Source organism: Ambystoma mexicanum, chromosome 8 (assembly GCF_040938575.1).
Source record: "Ambystoma mexicanum isolate Mex_15411 chromosome 8, UKY_AmexF1_1, whole genome shotgun sequence".
In the NCBI taxonomy this organism is placed as follows: Eukaryota; Metazoa; Chordata; class Amphibia; order Caudata; family Ambystomatidae; genus Ambystoma; species Ambystoma mexicanum.
Window position 1 is genome coordinate 532,535,899 of NC_090929.1, and position 22,458 is coordinate 532,558,356.

A 22,458-nucleotide genomic window follows, 5' to 3' on the forward strand; every position below is an offset into this window, starting at 1 on the left:
GACTTATCCTTGGCCTCAAGCCCAGGGATCGTATCACTCCAGCCCTGAAATCTCTCCACTGGCTCCCAGCTGCTGTAAGGATCAAGTTCAACACCCTTTCTATTGTCCACAAGGCTTTCTGGGCCTAGGGTCCGCACTACATCCAACGCTCTCTTCCAAAATATCTTCCTTCTCAAGCCTTTCGCTCAGCTACCTACAACTCTCTAAGGGTTAGACACTTCTCCAGGCAGAGAGTGGGGTAGATCTCTAATCCTCTGCAGGTGCCTCCCTCTGGAATAGCCTCCCTGCCCCTCTCAAACTTGAGCCGGACCACATGAAGTTCAGGAAGCAGCTCAAAACTTTCCTCTTCTCCTCTGCTTTCTCTCTCTCCCTCCCCTGCTGGCCTACCTGACCTACCTGTTCGCTGTACTGACTGGTTGCATGGCTACCCTCAGAGTCTCACTGAGTCCAGACTCTTTCTTGATCAGTCACCCTTGCACTGCCTCTGGGCCTACCAAGCACTTAGGGGCTGTAACTATAACCCCACAGTCCCTTGTTCGCCTTGCAATACCCAGAGGCACGCTGCCCTGGCTGCACTTACTCCGAGCATTGCTGCCCTGTTTTTCCCTCCCCTTTCCCTTGCACTTCCCTCCTCCCTTTCCCCTTGCACTTCTCGTCCTCGCACTTGCATGATCTGAATGACACAAGGCTTAGTAAGATCATTTGTCTTGTCCTCCCTCTATGTTCCCTCCCTTTTCTTGTCACGCCTAGAAACACTTGTGTACCGTCGCGTTATAAATGACTTATATCATATCATTTGATCACAGATGCCCAGAAAAATATACAATGCCGCAGTAAGAAACGGCTAGACTGGCAGCACCCAAATGGCAGTCTAGCCAGGTAATTCACTTAGCAGGACTGCTTTATCAGAAATGCCCAGTTAAAAAAAAGTCATACCAAACTGAGGAATGACTAGACTGGCTGCATCAACATGCCTCTCTAGCCACTAATACCACATATCATGCCTGCTTAACCTGGACATGGACAGCATTATGATTTGTTGCACAATCCTGCCCCCCCACACATCCGCTCTCGCTACCACCCCTACCCCAACCTCCAAAATCAGCTCCATGGCCCAGAATTACCTCCATGTCACTCTTCCTTTTCCCAGAGCTTATGTATGAGGCTCTTTGCCTCATAGGTAAGTACTGGGATGAGGAAGAGTGGGACTAGGAGTAATGAAGAGTACAGGTAGCTAAGTCAGGCATTACCTCCATGTACCTCAACCTCATCCCAGTACTTGTGTATGAGGCAGAGTGCCTTAAACACAAGTACTTTCTCATACACACCACTGGGACGAGGAAGAATAGGGTTAGGAGTAATGAACAAACAAAACATTAAACACAAGTATTGGTGCAAAACCATTGAGTTGACTGGGATTCAGAACTCCCCCTGAAATTTTGGGCTATGTTTGTTGATTCGACCTGGCTGACCTTTAGAGCAGTTGCCAGACAGAACAGGGCACAGATGTTAAATGGCACCTGGGTTTCCCTGTTTACAAGAGCCCAGCTAATACTAACATAAAGCATTTCACTGTTAGTACCTGCTTTCAAATGCCAAATGTTTTATGCAATTGAAATCGTGATGTGGGTTTAATACTTGCATGCCAGGGGAGTGATTGGAAGGGTAGAGAGGGAACAGGAGACCACCCATTCTCACAGCAGTCCATAAGTGGGTACTTTATACCTTAAAGGAGAGAGTTAACTGCTTGTAACATTGAAGATACACTAGAATAGTCTCATTAAAATTAGTAAAGAAATTAGATGCCCCCAAACAAATAAGTTTGTCCCTCCCCCACCACCTATGAAGTTAGCGCCTCTCCCAACATTTGAAGGGTTAGCCCCCCCGAAATGTAGGTTTTGTTGCGCCCCTGAACGCAAACACACACACCAATCACCACACACACGCACACCCAGCCATCCATACATTTAAGTGTGCATTATTTCACCATAACGGCACACTCAGACAGCCATCCATGAATTTAAGTGTGCACCCTTTCACCATACATTCACACCCAGGCAGCCATCCGTACATTTAAGTGTGCACCCTTCATCGTACAGGCACTCAAACCCAGGCACCCACCCATACATTTAAGTGTGCACCCTTTCACCATACACTCACAGAGGCAGCCACCTATACTTTTAAGTGTGCACCCGTTCACCATACACTCACACACGCACACATCATGGGGTTAAGGGGAGCCCTAATACTCCAAAATGAAATTGGGCCTCAATAGAAATATGCCCGCCTGGAAACAACGGTGCCGGTAAACTTACCAGCACTGTTGTTTCCAGACAGACATATTACAGCTCTGCGGGCGGTTGCTGTCCCACCCGGCAGGTTAGATCTGCCGGGCAGAATGGCACCCACCCGCAGAGTTTTCATGGAAGCACCGGCACCGTTGTTAACGGTGCCCGTGCTTCCGTGGTCCCCATTCCCATCGAGTCTAATAGGACTCGATGGGAATTGGGACTTACAATTTGCCGGCGCCTGACTTCCCGGACCGCCGGGGTTGTAATCCCCTGGTGTTACTGCGAAGTTGGGCACCAGTAAATCATTACGGGTCCAGCGGCAACCTGCCGGTAGCACCGGCACGGTTACCGCCAAACCCGTATTGAGGCCCGAAATGATTTCCGTTAAGGACCAAACCATAACAGAAATAATTTCTTTGTGAAGGCAGAGTGACTTCAAAAATAAACAATTTCTTTTTGAAGTCATAGGGCTCTCCCCACCCCATGACATGGTGGTCTCGAGCCTAGCGTCTTCCATGCCATGGGGAGGGTGGAGCCCTCAGACTTCAAAATAAATGTTCTTTTTTGTAGTCGCTCTGCCTTCATAAAGGAATTATTTCTGTTACAGAAATAATTTCTTTATGAATGAAGACTGAATTCAAAAAGAAAAAGAAGAATGTTAAAAAAAAAGTGAACATTTTTCTTCAAAAAAAATTTCTGCAGTGGGGCCCCCTCCTAGGACATGTGCTGGCAGGGCACCCCGCACCGCGCGGGCTGCGGGGGCCCCTGTTACGCCAGTGCTTCCCTACCTACAATTCAGATCCAATACCATCCGCTGGATCAAGGAACACGATACCCAATAAGATATTTAACCACACCCACTGCGCCACCCATTGTAAATTGTGCATACATCCCATATCTTCTCACCTTTATGCCTTGATTTATCTATAAATTGTAAATTATGTATATTCACTTGTGAATTATACTTTGTTGTCTTGATCCAAATGTTCGATGCTCCCAACACTGTAACCCATTGGGATCCATCTACTGCGTATTCTGTAACCTAAGCTGTACACTCCTCTTGTTGCTTGCGCCCTGCTACCCACGGGTGAGGTGCGCCTTACAAATAATAAAAACAAACAAACCAAATAAAATACAATATCAGGGTGCCCTCTGAAAAGTGGGTGGGCTCCTCCACCCGCGCGTACCCTCGACGTGAGCCCTGACTGTGTTGCATGCAGATTCCCTGCACTGAGTGCGCAGACATAGGGGGCAGATTCCTCGGAATAGTGGGAAATGTCACCCCATTGCCAGTATTCTGGGCCCCCATAATGATTGCATAGCTGTCAACTGAAAGGGGACTCGCAGGTTTGGCCCTCTCTAAAACACAAAACCCTTAAGTCCGCAAAGTTGTCAGGAAACCAGGGCAGGCTGAGAAACAAGCTGATTAGGCGCCTAAAGTGATGACCATTTTAGATGCTAAGCGAACCTTTCATCTGCAGAGGTCTGCTTCCTCCAAACAGCCACAGAGCTTTGAGCTCCTGAAGTCTGCAGATTTCACAGCCTAGAATACAAAAAAAGTACACTCTTGCTGCCTCGTCAATAATGCAGGTGCCTCGAATTCATGCACAGGAGTTATCGGTGGGGCTGGTTTAAAAAAAAAAAAGCTTATTTCTGCCAATAAATCAGGCGCCTGGGAGACAGATATACAATTGTTTACAATTTGGCACATTGTAAGTCCAGATATGTGTGTTTGCTCCACCACTACATCCATTAACGACAGAGGTTTCAATTTGTCAGGAAAGTCCCCTATAGTGAACACGCATTCTCAGAAATGTTTTGCCCAAGATCACAAGGCGCTCCAGAGCAACCCCACCACTCCTAAATGCCAATTAAAGAGAACATCATAAATACAATGCAGGAAACACTTCCACTGAGAGATGCAAATTGGTTGAAGTGCTCATCAATGAAACTAATCATGAATCAGTCAAATAAGGAACGTTCACCATTATTGGGGCAACTACACATTTCTACACTATTAAAGACTACTTCAAAGAGTTAAATGAACTTAAACTGTGCGTGTTTCTAATTCTAATCCAGTTTTCCTCAATGTGGTGAGTTCATAGAAAATAATGTCCTTTAGTTCACCTCTCTAAAAAGGAGAAAATGCGCGGCGATTGGAGCTATGCAACCGATGCACATGTGGGCGTGGTCTGGGCAGAGCTCACGTAACCCTCCAGCCCACTGTGAAAAGTTCGCATCTATGCGACCGCGTGTATGTTAGTTGCTCTCTGGTTGGCACAGGGGGAGCAGGCTGCTTCCTGCCTGCCGCAATGTATAGACCAGGATTGTATACATACTTTCTGGCCACCCGGCTAATTTTAAGTGCACCCAGGCTTTCGTGTCATGTCAATCTCTTTACAAGAGCTGAAAGATTTCTCGTACATTTGGAAGTTGTTTGCGGCGGGGTACCAGGGCAGGATGTCACCTGGCTGAATCCGGGTGCGCAAAGTTCTCCGGGTTTGTGCAATTTATAGGGGGGGTCACCTGAGCTGCCCCGGGCATTGTGCCACGTCACCTGCCTGGTTTGCAGTCCGCACACGTTCTTCCGAGCCTCTGGGCTATGTTTATCGACACCTTCAGTGATCCCAGCCTGCTCGTTTCTCCTCCTCGGTGCAGTTCGTGCCACACACTGAACACTAGCCCGAGGAGTGCTGTGCGGCTTGCACTGAGCGATCCCCGTGTGCTCCCAGCTCTCCCTCCGCCGGCAGGTGCACTCCCACACCTGGGTGATGTCAGCAGAGCTTCCCAGCAGAGAGGGAAGGAGGGAGCGAGACAGGAAGTGCAGTGCTGCTTTGGACAATCCCGCTCTTGCAACACAGGCTGAAGCTGGGTCGCTGTCAGATCCCGACCGCCCCCCACCCTAGGAAGAGGACTCTGCGCGCCACCAAAAGAAGTCCGACGGGCCCAGTGCATGGGGTCTAGAAAAGAGCTAGGTGTACCACCCTCCCTGATCCTGCAGCGGCACAAGGCGAGCTAGAAGGTGGGTGCTTCGGGTGGAGGGGAGGGGAGCTCGGAAATGTGCTTTCGGTATCAGCTGCTGGGAATGGAATGCCGTCTAGTGCTTGGGGGCGGGGGAGGCCGTATGCGTGCCAGGCACTGTAATTTGCGGCTCAAACGCAACTGCGCTTCCTGCTTGATCTGGAAACTTTGGGCGGCATCGCATCATTGTCGAGCAGCTGGCTGCGGCCGGCCGCCGCTGGGTGGTGCTTCCCCCGGCTGCAGCGCCGCAGGGTTTGGACGGCACTCTGGTTGTGTTTACTTGGCGTTGCTTTCATTGTTAGCGCGATTCTTTTCAGAGGCATTTGGGATCGTAGTAACTTGCTATATTCCTTCTCAATACTCTCAGTAACACACTGAGTGCGCTTTGGGGCTAGTCCCCTCTCCCATGTAACGCTTTGTGGTGTGGGGTAACTCTCGCTGTTGCTTTTGCTTGCCCCTTTTAATGTGTTTCCAATAAAACTGCATGTTTATTTTATAACTGTGTGTTCAAATCACCCTTGCATGTCCCCTGCTTCTTATGCACAGCGTGTGTTGACGTGCTTGCCATTGGGTGCGTTTTTTTGAAGCGTGTGTTCTGTAGCGTCCGTTGCGTTTCCTGCTCTTTGTAGTGTTTGACTTATGTTATGGACCGCCCCTTTTTAGTTATTTTATCCCTCCCTCCGTGATATCGTGTCTTTCTTTATTACCCCCTTCCCCAGGCACCCGCATAGGGGAAACCTGGGCGCGTTAAGGGCCTGTCCCCAGCCTGCCCGTGATGGACAGAGCACCACCAGAAAGCGGTGCTATCTGGTTCCCCACCCCCTGAGGAAGTTGGCATGGGGTCTGTGTGTGGAGGGGGCAGGCATGGTATAGATTGCAAAAGACCGCGCTGCATTGATTTGGAAAAGTGCCAATTTTGTTAAAAAGAATGTGCGGCACTCCCAATGCCCCTCATCAGAGCTGCATGAAAAGTTCCCTAATCTCCATGGTTGTGGTGCATTTGCCAGTTACTCCCTGCCCCATACTTGTCAACGCAAAGAAGTGTCAATGTGCCCTCTGCTTCTCCTCTCTAGTCTCCAGGGCATCGGTCGTGTAAGGCTTTTTTTAGCGGGACGAGCTGGGAAATTCATCAGGAGAGACTTGGTAAATTCCCTCATGGAAGCCGACGCCAGGACGATATCGTAACTTGTCCTTTTGTGGTGTCACATGGCTCCTGTATTCTGCAGCTTGCTGTCTAAACAAACACACGCGCATGCCCGCACAGCCCCGCTCCATGCCGCTACTTATCACTGCTGAGCTGCTGCCGTGGCCCCTGTCCGTGGTTAGCCTGCCTGGGGTGAGCACTTCCCGTGACCTCTGGCACCGACCGGAACCGCAGGACTCTGGCACAGAAACGATGATGGACCGCTGGGACCTGCTGCCTCTATTTCCGGCCGGCTCTGCACGCACTGCCCCGCGCATTGTCCCTAGCTTTTCCCCTATCTCACCCAGTGCCCCTTACGTTTGTTTTTCCAGGGACAGACTGGCCCTGGCTTCCCTGACAGGCAAGGACACCAGTAAAAGCCCGTGACGCTGGGTTAGCACCATGGGTGTGTACTATGTCATCGCCCCCTTATTCGCATACGTGTGAGCAAGCACCTGAGTTCGACCCCTTGCCAAGTGAATGCGGTGCATTTTAGAGGACATTTCAAAGAAGTCATTCGAAAATAAACATACAACATGTATAGGTTGAACTCGGCTTATAACATCCCAGCAACAGCCTCCGAACCGGCTGTGCTGCCTTGCAGCTTTCGTTTTTGGGGGCTGTCCCTCATCTTCAAAGAAGTCACCATGGAAGGTGGACCCCCAATACTGCTCAAAGTCACTTCACTAGAAACAGCGCAGTTCATGAAAATGGCTTAAAAGTCAATCCTGCCATATATCCCGCATTCCTGACAAAACGTGCGGTCACATTTGGGAGGTCAAGCTTTTTTAACATGTCTACATAATAGTTTTTTTAATGGCAATCTCCATTATTAAAATACATTTGAAACAAACGTATGTTATGTTAAGGCGGCTTATACCGCACACTGTTACCATTGGCATGGTCTCCAGGCGCTCGCGTGGTTCTGTAGGAAAGTGGGTTGGGCAGGTGAGGGAGGGACGAGTAGGACAGAGGTTGTGCTTTTCTGTTGGTGCTTGTAGAATCTGGGGACGCTGGCGCCTGTGCAAATCGGCTTTCTATATTTCTTTGGATTGTGGTCACTGGGTTATTGTATCCTGAAGAGCGATGTCCAGTGACTGGGATGTTTGTTTGTGACAGATTATGGCGGTTGTGTATTTGCGCGAGGTGAGATCGATCCATTAGCTCGTGTGAGATATGTGTGCGGTATGCTGGAGAGAAGCACAGTGTAGGGTAGGTTAGTGTTTGGTAACGGTGTGTGTGTTTGATTGTTGGTTCCAGAATCCGTACTGTCATTGGTCCCCAGTGATATTGCTGGCAGTGCCCGTTATATGCCAATCACTTTGAGTTGAATAGCAAGGTGTTCGGTCATTTTCTGGAAGCGAGGTGGTCTTCTGTAGTTCTTCTCTCTTTTGGGATAGAGTCATAGATTGTCAATTAGCCATGAGAATGCAGGTCCTGCACTTTCTTTGTATTGTTTTGGTTCGATTTGGAGTACGTCGGTTGATCTTGGGTCTCTTCCTGGTTGGTAACGGTTGATCTTGGCTTAGAGGAATTTGGTTCCTCATCTGTGTAGTGGTTTGGGGGCAATGCAGAGGACTTTGAAGTTGAAGCATTTTTTATGTCAGGTTGCCAGTGTGGCTTTTTCAGAGGTGGTGTGATCTGCTCTCTTCTGTTTAGTATGAAGAGTATCCTTGCTGTAGTGTTTTATATGCATTGGAGTTTTTTTGTGAGCCATTCTGGCATTTCAAGGTAGAGGCCGTTTGTGTAGTAGATTCTTGATAATACAAGGGTGATGATAGTGAGGGTTCTATGTGAGAAGGCAAGGGTGAGGAGGATCACTCTAAGTAGTCACAGGAGGTAGAAAAATATATTTGCTATTGCGTTCTAGAGTCGATTGTCCATGAGTATTTCCAGATTTTATCACAGCCGATGCTTCTGGTTGGGTTCCCATTCCAAGTAGCCAGTTCAGCTGTGTGTCTGTTGCATTATCCTCTGGGGGTGAGATCATTATTTCTGTATTGGTCAGGTTAAGCCTGAGGTTGTTGGTTTTCATATCGCTGTGTATGACGGTGAGGCAATTGTTGAGGATGTTATTTGGGTCTTGGGTTGTGGCTATCCTTCTTTTTTGTTGTAAATTTCTTTTTTTTGTTGCATGAAACAATCTTTATATGAATGTGTTCAGGTGTTTGAGTTCTTAACCTTCGTACAAAGCAGTCACCTACAGCACTTCTGTGCACAATAGGAAAAAAACCTTCCAATCAGAATCAAGATTACAGCTTGGACGAGATATGTTTCAAGTGGTTACCAAACATTTCCATGCACTTCCCACCCCCACCCCCCCAAACACCCTCCCAACCAATGCTTGAGTCTTTGACCATGAGCCTCTTCAGGGAGGACGTTGCTCCACTGTTGCCATCAATTCATTAATCATTTGTCCCCAATCCAGTCTCTCATCCTCTCCCTCCCCCAGGTCAATCTGCATCCTCAGTATCTCCATCTCCACCTCTGGCACCCCCCACTGATGAACGTCCCCACCCTGGATTGCACCAATGGCCCTCTGGGATATTTCCATGATATTGCATCGTTTGGCCAATATTAACCGGAATCGCACCATTTTTGTTTTGCACGTCCCCCACGACTCCCCTAGCTACCAGCCCCCATAGGCATATTTCCGCGTGCTGTTATATGTGCTTTGTGTCCTGGTATTTAATTTTACCAAAACCTCAGACCAGTACGTTTTTATACTTGGGCGGTCCCAGGTCAGATGCCAGAATCCTGCCAACACTCTCCCGCATAGTAGACAGCAATGAGAAATTTACAAATTAATAACATGGAGTCTGGATGGAGTCATGAAAACTCTGTGTAAGAAATTATATTGAATTAAAGGAAACCATGAGTTCCTAGATCCTATTTTAAACCTGTTCCCAAATGGCAATCCACTTATCCTCTGGAATCTTCTACACCATGTCTCTCTCCCACTTCACTTTAATAACTAAGTCAGGTCTCTCTTTACTCACCTATCCCCCTGTACAAACTTGATATTGCTCCCATGCTTCCTAACACCTGCTGCAACAAAGGGTTTGCCTCTGACTCCTCTAGGGTTTTCTCCCACAAATCTGCCAGCCTCTTTACTAGCCGTACATATCCCAGAAAGGAACCCTTTGGCATGTCGTATGCCTGTCTCCTTTGTGCGAATGGCAGTTGCCCCTTCCATATATAGGTCCGTACCTAAGAGCAGCCTTTACTACGCAGTTTTCCCGTGTGTAAACATTTCAGTTTTCCCGTACAATCAGATCAAACCCTAATGGTAAATTTGGGCTGCCGTCTATGAAATTTCCTCAGGAGATTACTCCAAATCACCCTGGGAACGGCATATATAGGGCCTGCTCCCACCGTGCCCATCAGATCCCACAGTAACTCAATCCCTTCGCTATTTATCAGCAATCCCTGTAGTAGCCTCCTCAGATCCCCCTCTGGTGAGTCGTTCCAGTAGGTTACCATCTTCAGCTGAGCTGCCACGAAGTAGGCTTTTGAAATCTGGAAGTGTGAGCCCTCTCATCAAGATCAGGGTGGCGCATGGTGTCTAGGCCCCCGAGCCCAACAGCAACTGCCCTATTTTCAAATCCAGCATTTTAAAAAAGACCTTTTTTATTTTGTATGATGTATTGGCAAACGGGTGTAGCAGTCTCGGCAGTACCACCATCTTACATCATGTGATTTTACCCACTAAAAACAATGGAAACGCTTTCCAGAATTTCACTGAATCTCTCCTATTATATATAATGCCTGGCCCATGTTATGAACAAAGGTTTCTTCCATCTCATGGAACATTGTGATTCCTAGGTAGCAGAAGGATTCCAATTCCCATCTCACCGCTCAATGAGGAAGTGTTTCCCTCGGTCATCCTTTTAAGGCCACCAGTGGGAACAATAGAGATTTTTTCAACCATGAGAGCTGCCTGAAATTGCTTATCGCTTCCAGGATTATTGGGCTATTCTCCCTTGGGCTGCTGATGCACAACCGTGCATTGTCAGCGTAGAGGGATATATAATGGGTCATACCTTTGGCCCCTATCCCGGTTTCTGATATATAATGTCTGAAGTACCCCACGGCGGGGAGACCAGGCACCCCTGTCTAGTTCCTCTTTCTAGCATGCATTGCAAAGAGACACATCCCCCTGTTTTGACCCACACCACGGGGTCACTATACAGTAAGTGAATCGACTTCTGAATGTTGGGCCCAAGCCCAAATGCCTGTAGTAACCGAAAAAGCCAGCGTTATTCCACCAAATCGAAAGCCTTGGTTGCTTCCAGGGCCATTATTGCTAGTTCTTCCTTTGAGCCCTGTACCTGCCCCATTATAGAATGCAATCTTGTAATAATTATGGAGGTATTCCTCCAACCCACAAATCCACAATGATCCACATGTCTGGAACTACCTTAGATGGTCTTGATGCCAGCACTTTCCCTAGTATTTTGGCATCTACGTTAATGAGGGAGATGGGTGAGTGGTTCGGATATTTTTGAGGTTCAACACTGTAGTTAACGCAGCTCACATAGTGTTAGGAAGGGTACCCTTCTCGAATGCCTCCTCATAACTCGTTTCAACTGCGGGATCAATATGTCTGCGTAAGTAAGGTACAATTTTGCAAGCAACCCATCTGTGTCCGGAGATTTGCCCCTTTGCATAGATCGGCGCGCCCTCCCAATCTCATCCTTCTCTATGGGAGCACCTAGTTCCTCTCTCTTATGTTGTGACAGCCAAGGAATCTATGCAATGTCTAACAGATCTGCCGCTGTCTCCTCTTTGTATGTACCTTCACTAGTATATAGCTTTTTATAATATGCCTCGAATACTTGGTTAGTATGCTGCTGTGCGACTTCCCATGTCCCTGACTCATCGTAGATCTGCGTAATAGCTTCCTCGGAGATTCCTTTCGTATCAGACAGGCAAATATGTGCCCAGTCTTGTACCACTCGCCATGTAGCTTCCTAGTGTATTGACTCTTAAACCTGGACAATGCCTCTTGTCGTTCTCGCTGGGTAAGAAATGTGTCCACTAGGTCTTTCCCCATCCCGTGCCCATTACCCATGACACTCTCCAGACCTCTTATCTGTTGTTCAGATTCCTTCAGGGCATCCAATATCGTTCTCTGCACCCCCGCTTCCTTAGAAATACAGACACCTCGATCGTCACTTTTAGGGTTTCCCACAAGATTCCCCCCTCTGCTACCAACCCATCATTGTGCTATAGGAAGGCTGTTCATTTCTCCCCCTATGGTGGTCCGGAATGCCACATTTTCCAATGAGTCCACCCCTAGTCTCCATGTTGGTATAGCCATACATTTGGTGATTCCTTTAAACATTGTCACTATGGGATGTGGTCTGACAGAACCATACCTAAATCTTTATGCATATTCCCTGCCCACAAATAGATAATCTAGCCTAGAGTATAACCGATGAACTGATGAATAAAAGGAGTATTCCCTGTCATCCCCGTGTGATTCCCCTCCACAATTTCATGAGGTCCAACTCAGGCACCAAGTGCTTAAATAGTGGAGATGTTTGCCAAGGCTAAACCTGGCACTTATTTTTTTAGCCCCAGAACTTATTGTCTCAGACTCACTTTAATTATGAAGTTGTGATAGTCAGTGAATCTATCAACCACAATGAGCAGGTGTGAGCTGTAAAGTACACCCAAATATGTCGACACTGTTGGGAGCAACTATGGGTGGTGGCAGCAGTGATGGGGGGAAATGCCCACTGGCAGTGTCACAGGAGTGCTAGAAAATATTTGGGCCCTAGCACTTTTTACAAATTAAGCACTGCAGGCACCACTTTATTCAATGACCTTGTGTACTTCTGCCCGAGTGCCGTGTCTGTGCTAGACCGGTCCTTTGTCGGGTTCAAGTAACCAGAGCCAGTACCGACTGGAACTATTCCTCGTTGTCCATGTTGATTGCATAAGAGTTTGCTATGCAGAGGATTTGCCCCTCCAAACTCCCCATTACCATGAGAGTCTGTCCCTCCAAGTCCGCTTTAGTTGATTCGATATGCAACAGTACCTTTAAACTCCACCCAAATCAGGAACCCCCCCCCCTCTGGCATAGGATGAGACCGTGGGCCTCATCCAACCCCCATTTTCTGCGTACCTCTATGTCCAGTAGTATGAGGGCAGATCATGTGCTGTTGTCTGCATTTATTTACAGGCCATCCCATATGGATAGAAGCGCTGATTCTGTCCTCTTGTGGGTCTGAAGCCGACCATGGATCAGGCAAGGTTGGTGTCATTTATTGGTATGGAGAATACTTCATCCATGGTTTCAAATCGGTCGAGTGTTGCTGCGGGTGGTAGGACACTAGTGGTTTTTTATTTATTTGTTGGTAGCTCTGTAGTTGTGCTTTTGTTTATTGCTGCTTGGCTTGCTTCAATGGTCTGTTGGATTGTTTCTATCTATTTTCTTAGGTAGTTGGTGATGCTGTGACATAGTGATTGTGATGCTATGATGCCTTTGTTGCAGGATGTAGAGTTTTTTTTATTTCTTTGATTATTTGGAATATTTCTTTTTGGTTGGTTGCCGATTGGATTCTTGTGGCGTAGTATGTTTTCTTTTGCTTTAAAGACTGCTTATTTGCATATTCTGCGTTGTCGTTGATTTATTTTGTCAGATTGAATGTAATATTTTCTAAATAGTTTTTCCAGTTTTTGGTTTGTTTTTCTGAATTCCCTCAGTTTTTCTGTGAACCACTTTGCTGCCATTTTGTTTGCAGTATCCCTGAACGTCTTTGCTGCTGCTAATTGGCCTAGGGCCTCAGTGATCCGGGTGTTTCTTTACAGCTGAGTCAGGGGCCATTCTGTTTACCTCAGAGATATTTGGTTTAGTTGAATCCAGCATTTCTGTTACAGATTCCAGGTCAAGGCTCTTCCAGTGTCTTTTGTTAGTAACGTGCAGCATTGTGTTTTCTGGCAGGAAGCAGAAAGTTTGACGATGATCATTGGTACAGGTGGGGCAGTGGTAGAGAGTCTATATCTGTAGAAGATTGTGTCCAAGGTGTGTCAGCATTGTGGGTGGATCCGTTCACTCTTTGTTTAAAATGGAGTGTTTCCAGAAGGGCGCTGAGTGAGTGTGTTGTGGTTTCATTCTCTTTTTCGAGCCAGATGTTGAAATCCCCCATTACGATTAAGTTATCATGATAGGTGGAAAGGTTGGCAATGGAGTCGGTGAGCTTCATTACAAAGTTCAGATTGTAGAATGGTGGTTTGTAGATCAGAAGGATCAGTACATTGGCTTGGTCGTTGAGCTTGATCTTGATGAGGAGGGATTTGCAGTCTTCTCAATCCACTGAGGGAAGTGGTGTGTTAAATATGTGGTCTTTATGCGCCATTGTGATTCTGCATCCTTTTCGTTTTTCTCTGTTGGCGTGTATTATTTTGAAATGGTCTGATATGGCTTTGTGGGTGATTGTTCTGTAGTTTTGTGATAGCCATGTTTCTGTGAAGAAGAGTGCATCAGTGGCGCCCTCGCTTAGGTAGTCATGCATTTCTGTTTTGTGTTTTGCCACGCATCTTATGTTGATTAAGCTGCAGTACAGGGGGGTCTGTTTTTTCTTGTTAGTCATTGCCTATCCTTTCAAGGGTATCAGCCGGGGTGATATTTGTGATTGTGGGCTCTGTCTCTTTGTTGAGCTCAATTAAGTTGATAGAAGAGTTTCTTAATTCTGGTTTGATTGTTTGTATGTGTGAGCTTTTTTCTTGTCTTTGGTTATGCAGGAGGTGTGGATGTTTGTGGATTCAAGTTTGCCGCTGATTCCAATTGGGGTCTTACCAAAGATGATTTCCGAGTTGCTGTATTTTGTGTTTTGAGATGTTTGGTCTGGTGTCCTAATGGGGCCCTGGTTTATTTGACTTCTTCCTTGTTGGTTGGTTGTTTTTCTGTTGAGTTGGAGTCGTAGGTGGAGGGGTAGAGTGCAATGTTTTCTGTGTTCCCTCTTTTCTTTGTCTGTATCCTTAGCCAATTTAGCGATGACCCCAGAGGGTTTCTTGGTGTTGTGAATACTTGCAGGTGCTTTCCGCTCCATTTGGGTGCAATTTACTTCCTGTGTCTGTTTTCCTCTCTTGTTTCTTTGTCTTATATCGAGGCACCGGCATTGCTGGGGGGCAGGGGCTGAAGGGGCTATATCCATGGGTCATTTGGTTGTAGACCCAGATCGAAGCTCAGGGACTACAATCAAAAGGCTAGGTTGCCTAGAGTCTCGACAGTCCTGACATTATGCGTAGCCTTAGATGTTTTCTAGACCTAGCAGCACTCCTATTGCGAGGCATGTTGGTGGTCTGTGTTCATTGAATATGGGTAGGGTTTGCGGTTTATTCCAGGGGTGTGTGCCCTTCTGGAAGTCTTTATATGGTTGAAAATGAGATTTCACTCAATTTGAACAGCATACATTTTCTTTTAGCTTGTAACAATACAAAGCTGAGCTGGTTTTGACAAAATTGGATCCAACGCCTGTCAGTCTGTTTAGATTTTAAGAACATTTGCATTGATCCACTTGCCAGGTGAATATGTCACGCATCATTTAATGTCTGAAACAGTTGATTTGTTTTAAAATCAACTGTAAAAACATCCAAAGAAGCTTTATTTTAAGCTATGTGAGAAACCGAAGGGTGTCTCACCTGCTAGTCCTCGGGGACGTGTCATCCAGGTGGCCAGGACACGGCCATCGCTTTTGGCTCTATTTCCTGGGGGTGGACTAGTGCGGCAAGATCACCTAGGTGAGGGGTCTTCGGAAAGTGGGGGTGAGGCGGCCAGTGGTGACACACAGTATTCCTTCCTTTCCCATTTCCATGATCCCTCCTATTTCATGGGATTCTCTGACGTCCCAACTCCCCCCACCCTTTCCTACACAAATTCTTGCAGAGGAAGAGGGCGACTGAGAGTACCAAAGCTAACCCTTACACATCTCATTGGACATGTCCCGCTAATCGGATCAGGCAAAGTCAGGCACTTGATTTTAATCACATTCATCTGACACACATTAGCCCTCTCCACACGGATAAAATGCTGAACATAAGAGACTCCACCTGAGCAAGGTGGAACACGAGAAGCAGCAGAACTCTTGGGGCAAAGGCGAACCTACTGGAGCAGAACAACTGATAGAAGGACTAGAATAAAGGCTAAAGAAACTCTGAGTTCCCTGCCTCAAAAGAACTGTAAGATACGTGGAGAAGGCCAAATCCCAGACAAGAAGACTGCATTATGTTTCAAAGGCACCCGTGACACTCCTGGGTGAACGACAGATTTGGGGAGGCGAGGCAAAGCTTCTGGTATTAACCTTGACTTGTGAGTTGAAACGGAAAAGACAAGAAAGCAATGCACACAGCCGGTGAGTTGGCGAGCGAGATGAAAGACTGGTGTGTGTAAGAAAAGATTGAAGTGGCAACAATATGTTTTACAATTGAAGACTGCACACATGTGGATGAGACATGAAGAAAGGCAGGCCTGTGTTGAACTTTAAAATGACCAATAACTGTGAAGCCAGTGATACAGAGTAGCAAAGTGGTCCGGCGAAAGGAAGCAGCCCACTCAAAAGTCTCTGTGAAAGGTGAGTTTTTGTTATAAGGCAACAAACTGAATGAACTTTAAAATTGTGAGGATCAAGATTGACCCTGGCAAGAGGGGAAGTGGAGAGTGACGAGTGAAATCTTGCGCTTATGATATTGAACTAAAAAGATCAGGAAACACTGGGGCAAATAACACAAGAGTGCGAGCTGAAGGGAAAGTCGAAGTTTTTCCTGAGGCAAAGCCTTGTGTGATTTTTGAGCTGTATGGATTTTTAAAAGTTTGTAATAAACTAAAAAAATGAAGAAAAAAAAGCCTTGCACAAAGTCTTATACCTAAAAAAAAAAAAAAAAAAAAAAAAGTCAGAGCCCGACTGAGGGAGACCAGAAGTGTGGTAAGTCAAAGGACGGGAACCCCTAACAAATGTGAATACAGCTTAGGGAAGGGAACCCCTACAAGGTCTGTGAGTGAGAGGTCCGAGCCCGATTGAGGGAGGCCTACATGAATGTTTGGTTGAACTGTAAAAGAACCTTTGGAATGCTGGAAAAGTGACCTGAAAGCGTAAGGCCGGGTGGGCCTCGATCCACATTTTGAACTGCATTGTTTTGAGAACCTGGGCCAGAGTGTGTCATCGTGCCTACAGGGACCGCCTTACTACATGCTGACCAATGTGCGGAGGAGAGCTGATTCAACCACTTTGATTCCTTATATTCTAACACTGATTTTCCTTTCCATACATGTTCCACTTTGCACTTTTTGTGTAAGAGATGGGGCAGGCATTAGGTTTTGTTAGTATAGGCCATTTTGATTTGACAGAGACTGACTAGGGCTGTGTTTCCTTTATTATATTATGGTAGAGACTACTCCCATCCTAGCTGTAGGGCAAAGTAGGAGTTTTTCCAAACCCTGAGAATTGAATAAAGGTTTTACAAAGTACCTCTGTGTCAGTGTCATACTTGTGAGACCATGCCCCCCTTACAGTTATGAAATCAGTGAATCATTGGAATAGCTCAGTGAGTTTAGAACCAGTAGCATAGATTAGATTTGGCTGCAGGTTTCACATAAATCATTGCCGTTTTATATTTATTAGTGCATGTATATTGTGAATTTGGAATTTTAATTTGTTTGAATTTATAAAAAGGAATTTATTATGGCTGTGTTATGGACACATTAACCCACCAAGCCAATATTCCAAAAGAAAGTCACAGGGAGAAAAGGTGGGAGTGATTCTTTAACCATTTCATTAAGAGCACTCCAATAATGGAATGGTTTGTAATTTTAAAGCAACATTGCCATTCTCGCCAAACCAGATACATTTCATAGGTACAAGAAAGTTTTAAAGCTGGTTGAGGCACATCTAGCATTAAGTTGGCTTCTTCCGAATCACTTTCAGAGTTTTAGTGGCATAGGCCAATCATAAAATCTTTCCAGACAATTTGTTGCACCAGAATCCTATTCATTTTGGCAGATGAGATAAGAGCCTGAGCTGAGCACACTGACTTGCAACTGGCCTTTCCATTTTGCTCATAGCCTTTTCCAGATACTGGCCATTTACCAAATCCTCCCATTTAATCTTTGTTGTTGCACGTGTAAAGCATGTCATGCAGCAACATTATAGATATTGTGCTCCCTTATGCAATAGGGCAGTTTCATTTTTCCAATGGAATTAAAGATCTACAAGGAGCCTCTTGAAGATTGATGTGCGCCTAGAAGCAATGAATGGTGTTACACTCACTTGAAGTTGGTTAGCTATATAGAGCTTGAGAAAAGGGACTACATGCCAACAAAGCTTCCAGTATTAAGAAGTGGTGCTATAACATGTCTGCCACCTCCCATCCAGCCTGGGCTGTACATTTAACAGAGATTAGCATTCTGGGACTTGTATATTAGATTTTCCCAAATGTGTGCACCGCAAATTGGCATTTGCTAAAAGGAAAAGTGTGTGTGTGTGTGTGTGTGTGTGTGTGTGTGTGTGTGTGTGTGTTTTTTCCCGTGTGTCTTTCTCCCCCCCCCCCCCCCCCCCAAAAGCCATATCTGTCAGGTTTCAATGGTGCATCATGTGCTGCATTCTGGTATTGGTGGTTTTGCTTCTCATGTATCTTTCCGCGGCTGTAAAGGACAGACTGCAAAACAGGAGGCAGGCCTGGATGCCATCAGTGGCGTGTCAAGACTCTTTGACTGGTGTGGCCCAAGAGGGCCACTGACTTATGCAGGGTTGAGACACACACACACACACACCCCCCCCGAGGCCAATCGGATACCAGGGGTAGAGAGTGCCACTACCTGGACACGCACGCTACTGGATGTCATATACACATATGTCACAGCAACAACTCGGTGTCTGAACTCTTGGTTGTACTAGCAATAAACAACCAGCATTCTGCATGTTCCTCAGCATAAGTGTAAATAAAATGTGCAGTTTTACAAAGGTGCATTGTTTAGCTTTTAAACAGACTGGCAGTGTTGTCAAATGTAAATATATAGAAATGCACGTTTTCTTTCACAAATAAGCCAAATAGCTTTTGAAACCTGTTGTCTGCACTTGGCTGAATGTTGCAAATGGCCCATCACAATTAAGAGCCCCAACATTGGAACTTTTCATGAAGAGTTTGAATTTTGCACATGAAAGAGTCACTGAAGGTGAACCTGCCGCCCTTGGGCTATTTTCCATGAATTGCTGCCTGCTGGACAGGCCTTTTATGAAAATAGAGCTGTATGCCATAGAAGTAAAGCGCAATTGAGAGCCCGGCAAGATGTCCATTCTTGACGACTCTTTTGAATATTTCTCTTTCTATAGCCTATTTTGATGTTTTCTGTTATTGATTTGATATAGTATGTTGCAAGTCTGATCTTTTTAGATGTAATTATTTTCTACTGAATAACTTTACTTTTATGGTCTCATGGTCAGCAGCTTTATTATGAATGTTGTGTTCTGTGCTTCTTTTATGGTGGACAATCACCAAAATAAAGGATTGATATTGATTGATGTCCATATAGAACCTTTTCTGCACAAAAGCGTAATATTGGCATATAATGGAAAGTTGTATTTGTAAAACCTGGTACTGCCTATAGTAGACAATACGGCATATACATTGAGTAATAATGCTATTACTGTGAAGTCGTGATGGATTGCCATCTAGAAGGGTGTTCAAGTCCTGACTTTTTTTGTTTTTACTATTGTATTATATTGTATTTGGTTATTTTTATAGCGCTCTTTCCCCACTTGTGTGGCCTCAATGCGCTTTTTCCTCGGTTGAACGCCCTTGGTGACCGTAGTCGATGTGGTTGGAAATTCTACAGAGTTTAGCTTAGGAGATGCATGTGTTCATGTTGCCGTTCTAGGACTTAGGTGGCTGGAAAGGCTCGACTAAACAGCCCAAGAGAGGTCAGACACATGGGTGGGTGCTATTGAGGGTTAGAGAGAGATTGCTATTGTTGAGAGACTCTATGTGCGGTCAGCTATACCGGATTCCTCTCGGGTGGTGGTCACTGTAGGCTAGTGGCAGAGGTGTTTAGGGACGGCGGGTTTTTCAGTCTGGACGGCTAGGTGTGCACTAGACTGGATGTGCTTGGCCATAGCCATACTCTACCATGCATGGATGCTTGGCCGTGCCTGCGGCCTTTGTCCACACTAGTGGTGTGATGCTATACGTACCGTAGGCTGCGAGATTGCTCAGCTGGGGAAATATATGCCCAGGTCTAGAATTGAGTCTTATGCCAATGGGCCTAGCTTTTTTTTTTTTCCAACATTATTTTTATTATTTTTGGCATAACAAGTTCAGGTTCTCGGAGTGTTACATACTTAGTAGGCTGGTTATAGCATTAATGAGAGAAAAGCGGCACTGGATGCAACAGAGTCATAGCAAGTTATGCATTAACTTACAAAAACAAAATTGATAATAACAACTTGGGAGGGGGAATGGGGGAGGGGCTGTATGGAGCTTTATGCACAGTAGGAACAGAAGACTTCTTAGTTCAACAGTGGGGTCGTTTCAGGGGGTCAGTGTGGCTCTCTGGCTGTGTTTCGGTCCGGATTTTCGAAGTGGGCTCGGGCCAGTTAGGGGGCTAGATTAGTTGGCTGCTAGTGGCACGAGAGTGTAGTGAAGCCCTGTCGGGCCTGGAGCCTAGTTTTAGACTTTTTCTTTTCAGTCCTGAGTTTCCATCCAGCGCAGACTTGGGGGCTGTCTTGCCATCCCCGGGAATTGATGAACATAGTCCAGGAAGGGGGCCCATATGCGTTCAAATTTGGGCTTGTTGCCTAGTCTAATGGCCGTGACTTTCTCGGCTGCCACAATTTCCCAGCATTTGGCCCACCACATGTGTGTGCATGGGCCCTCCAGATTTTTCCAAAGCCTGGCTATGGCGATTTTGGTGGCTGTAAGGAGGTGAGAGCATAGGTCTGCCAGGCAGCCTGTGAGGGGGAATTGGCCGTATTCTGTAGCCCCTAGTAGCACGATTCCTGGGTCCCAGGGGATGTTGAGCCCAGTGATTGCTTTAATCTGTTCTAAAATGTTCTTCCAGAATAGGGCGGCTTTTGGGCACAACCAGAAGAGGTGGACCAAGGTTCCTCGTTCCGAGCACCCTCTCTAGCACTGAGCAGGGATCGATGGGTTACACTTGTTTAGTATAGCTGGGGTTCGGTACCATCTGTAGCAGACTTTAAATGCTCTTTCTTTGTTTGTTACGCATTTTGAGCTTTTTTGTGCTCGGGACCATATATGTTGCCATTCCTCTGGTTCAATCAGTCTTCCGATGTCTTCTTCCCATTTCAGCATGTATGGTTCTTTTTTAGTAGGGTCTGATCTGTCCATTTTGTACAGTGCAGAGATTTTCCCTTTCGGGGGATTTGCTGAGAGGGTGAGTTCTAATGCCGTTAATTCTCTGTTGCCCTGTTTCCTGACTTGTGGGTTCGACAGCCACTGCCGCAGTTGCGCGTAGCGAAACCTTTCAGTTTCCGTGATCTTGAATTTTGCATTGCACTACTCAGTTTAGGGGCGCCCGTTCTCGAAGAAATCTGCCATGGTTTCCAAGCCGCTGGCCCTCCACTGCGTAAAGTGGTTTGGTGAGACTCCTGGGGAAAAGTCCGGGTTCCCCCAGATCGGTGTGAGGGGGCCCATTGAGCCCCTGCAGTTCCATCGGCGGGCTGCCTTTTTCCAATTGACAACAGTGTTCCTTGTTGCTGGTAGGGGGCCAAAGTCTTGGGTCCCATTGGGGTCTTTGGAGTGGGCCAGAGCTTCTAGCGGGGTCTTACTCCAATCTTCTTCCAGTTGTAACCACCTGGGGCGGTTAGCGCTGAGCTTCCAGGCAAAAGCTGGGGCCAATTGGGCTGCTAGACAGTATCTCGGCACGTCTGTTACTCCTAAGCCTCCCAGAGCTGAGCTCCGGAGCTTGATGCGTTTGGGCCTAGCTTTTATACTGAAGCAGGTATCCACATATATTAAACAGAGCTGAAGGCTACACCTAGATTTGAGAATCCTATACAGTGGAAGAACGGCCTATGTTTCACAGTGCAGTAGGTTTAGGCATACGGTAAACAAAGACAGAGGCTACGCCTAGATCTGAGAATCCTGTACAGTGGGAGAGAGGCCTAGGTATCACAATGCAGCATGTTTAATCTTAATGTAAACCAAGATGGAGGCTACACCTATATTTGAGAATCCTGTATAATAAAATGTTGTGTATAATTCTGTTTCAGAAAGTGAGGCATGCTACTCAGGCTCCTTTCTTAAATGTTTCATAGTAAAAACATGTGCTTTTTCTAAGATAGGGTACAGATGCCCTGAGCCTCAGCTACACTGTAGTGCAGAGCAGGTTCAAGGGTCACATGTGTATTCCAGATGGCTGTTGGAACACAATGTTCCTGCATGCAGAAAGTGGCTTCTTAATCTTCTGCAGCCCTATCTAAATTACGGTATTGGCATAATTGACCTAAAAACATTTGATCGAATTTCTTTTACCTTTTCTTCAGACAAATTAAATATATATATATATATATAATTACACAGCCACAATAGTGGCTGTGTAGTTATGGTTAAGTTGCTGTTTCCATAGGAAGAGCCCTTTTTGGGCGGCTTATAACTTCGCTCTCCCTGGACGAATCCTCACCAAACTTTGCAAAAAAAGTATATGGGTCACTCTGAATTTCTTTGTAAAGTCTGGTGAGGTTCGGTCCAGGGGGGGCAAAGTCATAGGGGGGGTCCCAAAACTTATTTTTTTCCCATAGACTGAATGGGGAAAAAACTTTGCTCACGCCTACAGCCCAAACCGCTGGATGGATTTTCACCAAATGTGGACCAGGAGCAGCGGCTTGCAAATTTGGTGAAAATCCGCCCAGTAGATTTTCTTTTTAAATGACCAAAAAGAAGGTCATACAAAATTTGTGATATTTATGTTCGGTCCGCGAACACACTTCCCGGTTTGCTCCG

General features: G+C 46.2%; 1 protein-coding gene across 1 annotated transcript in view; it reads left to right on the plus strand.

Annotated features, from left to right (window-relative positions):
* The first annotated feature begins 5,107 nt into the window (after positions 1–5,107).
* ARHGEF16 (Rho guanine nucleotide exchange factor 16) overlaps positions 5,108–22,458 on the plus strand; it is a 440,772-nt gene continuing 423,421 nt past the window's right edge. Inside the window, exon 1 of the mRNA XM_069610226.1 lies at positions 5,108–5,313. The gene's annotated coding sequence lies outside the window, so the exon portion shown is untranslated. The remainder of the gene's footprint in view (positions 5,314–22,458) is intronic.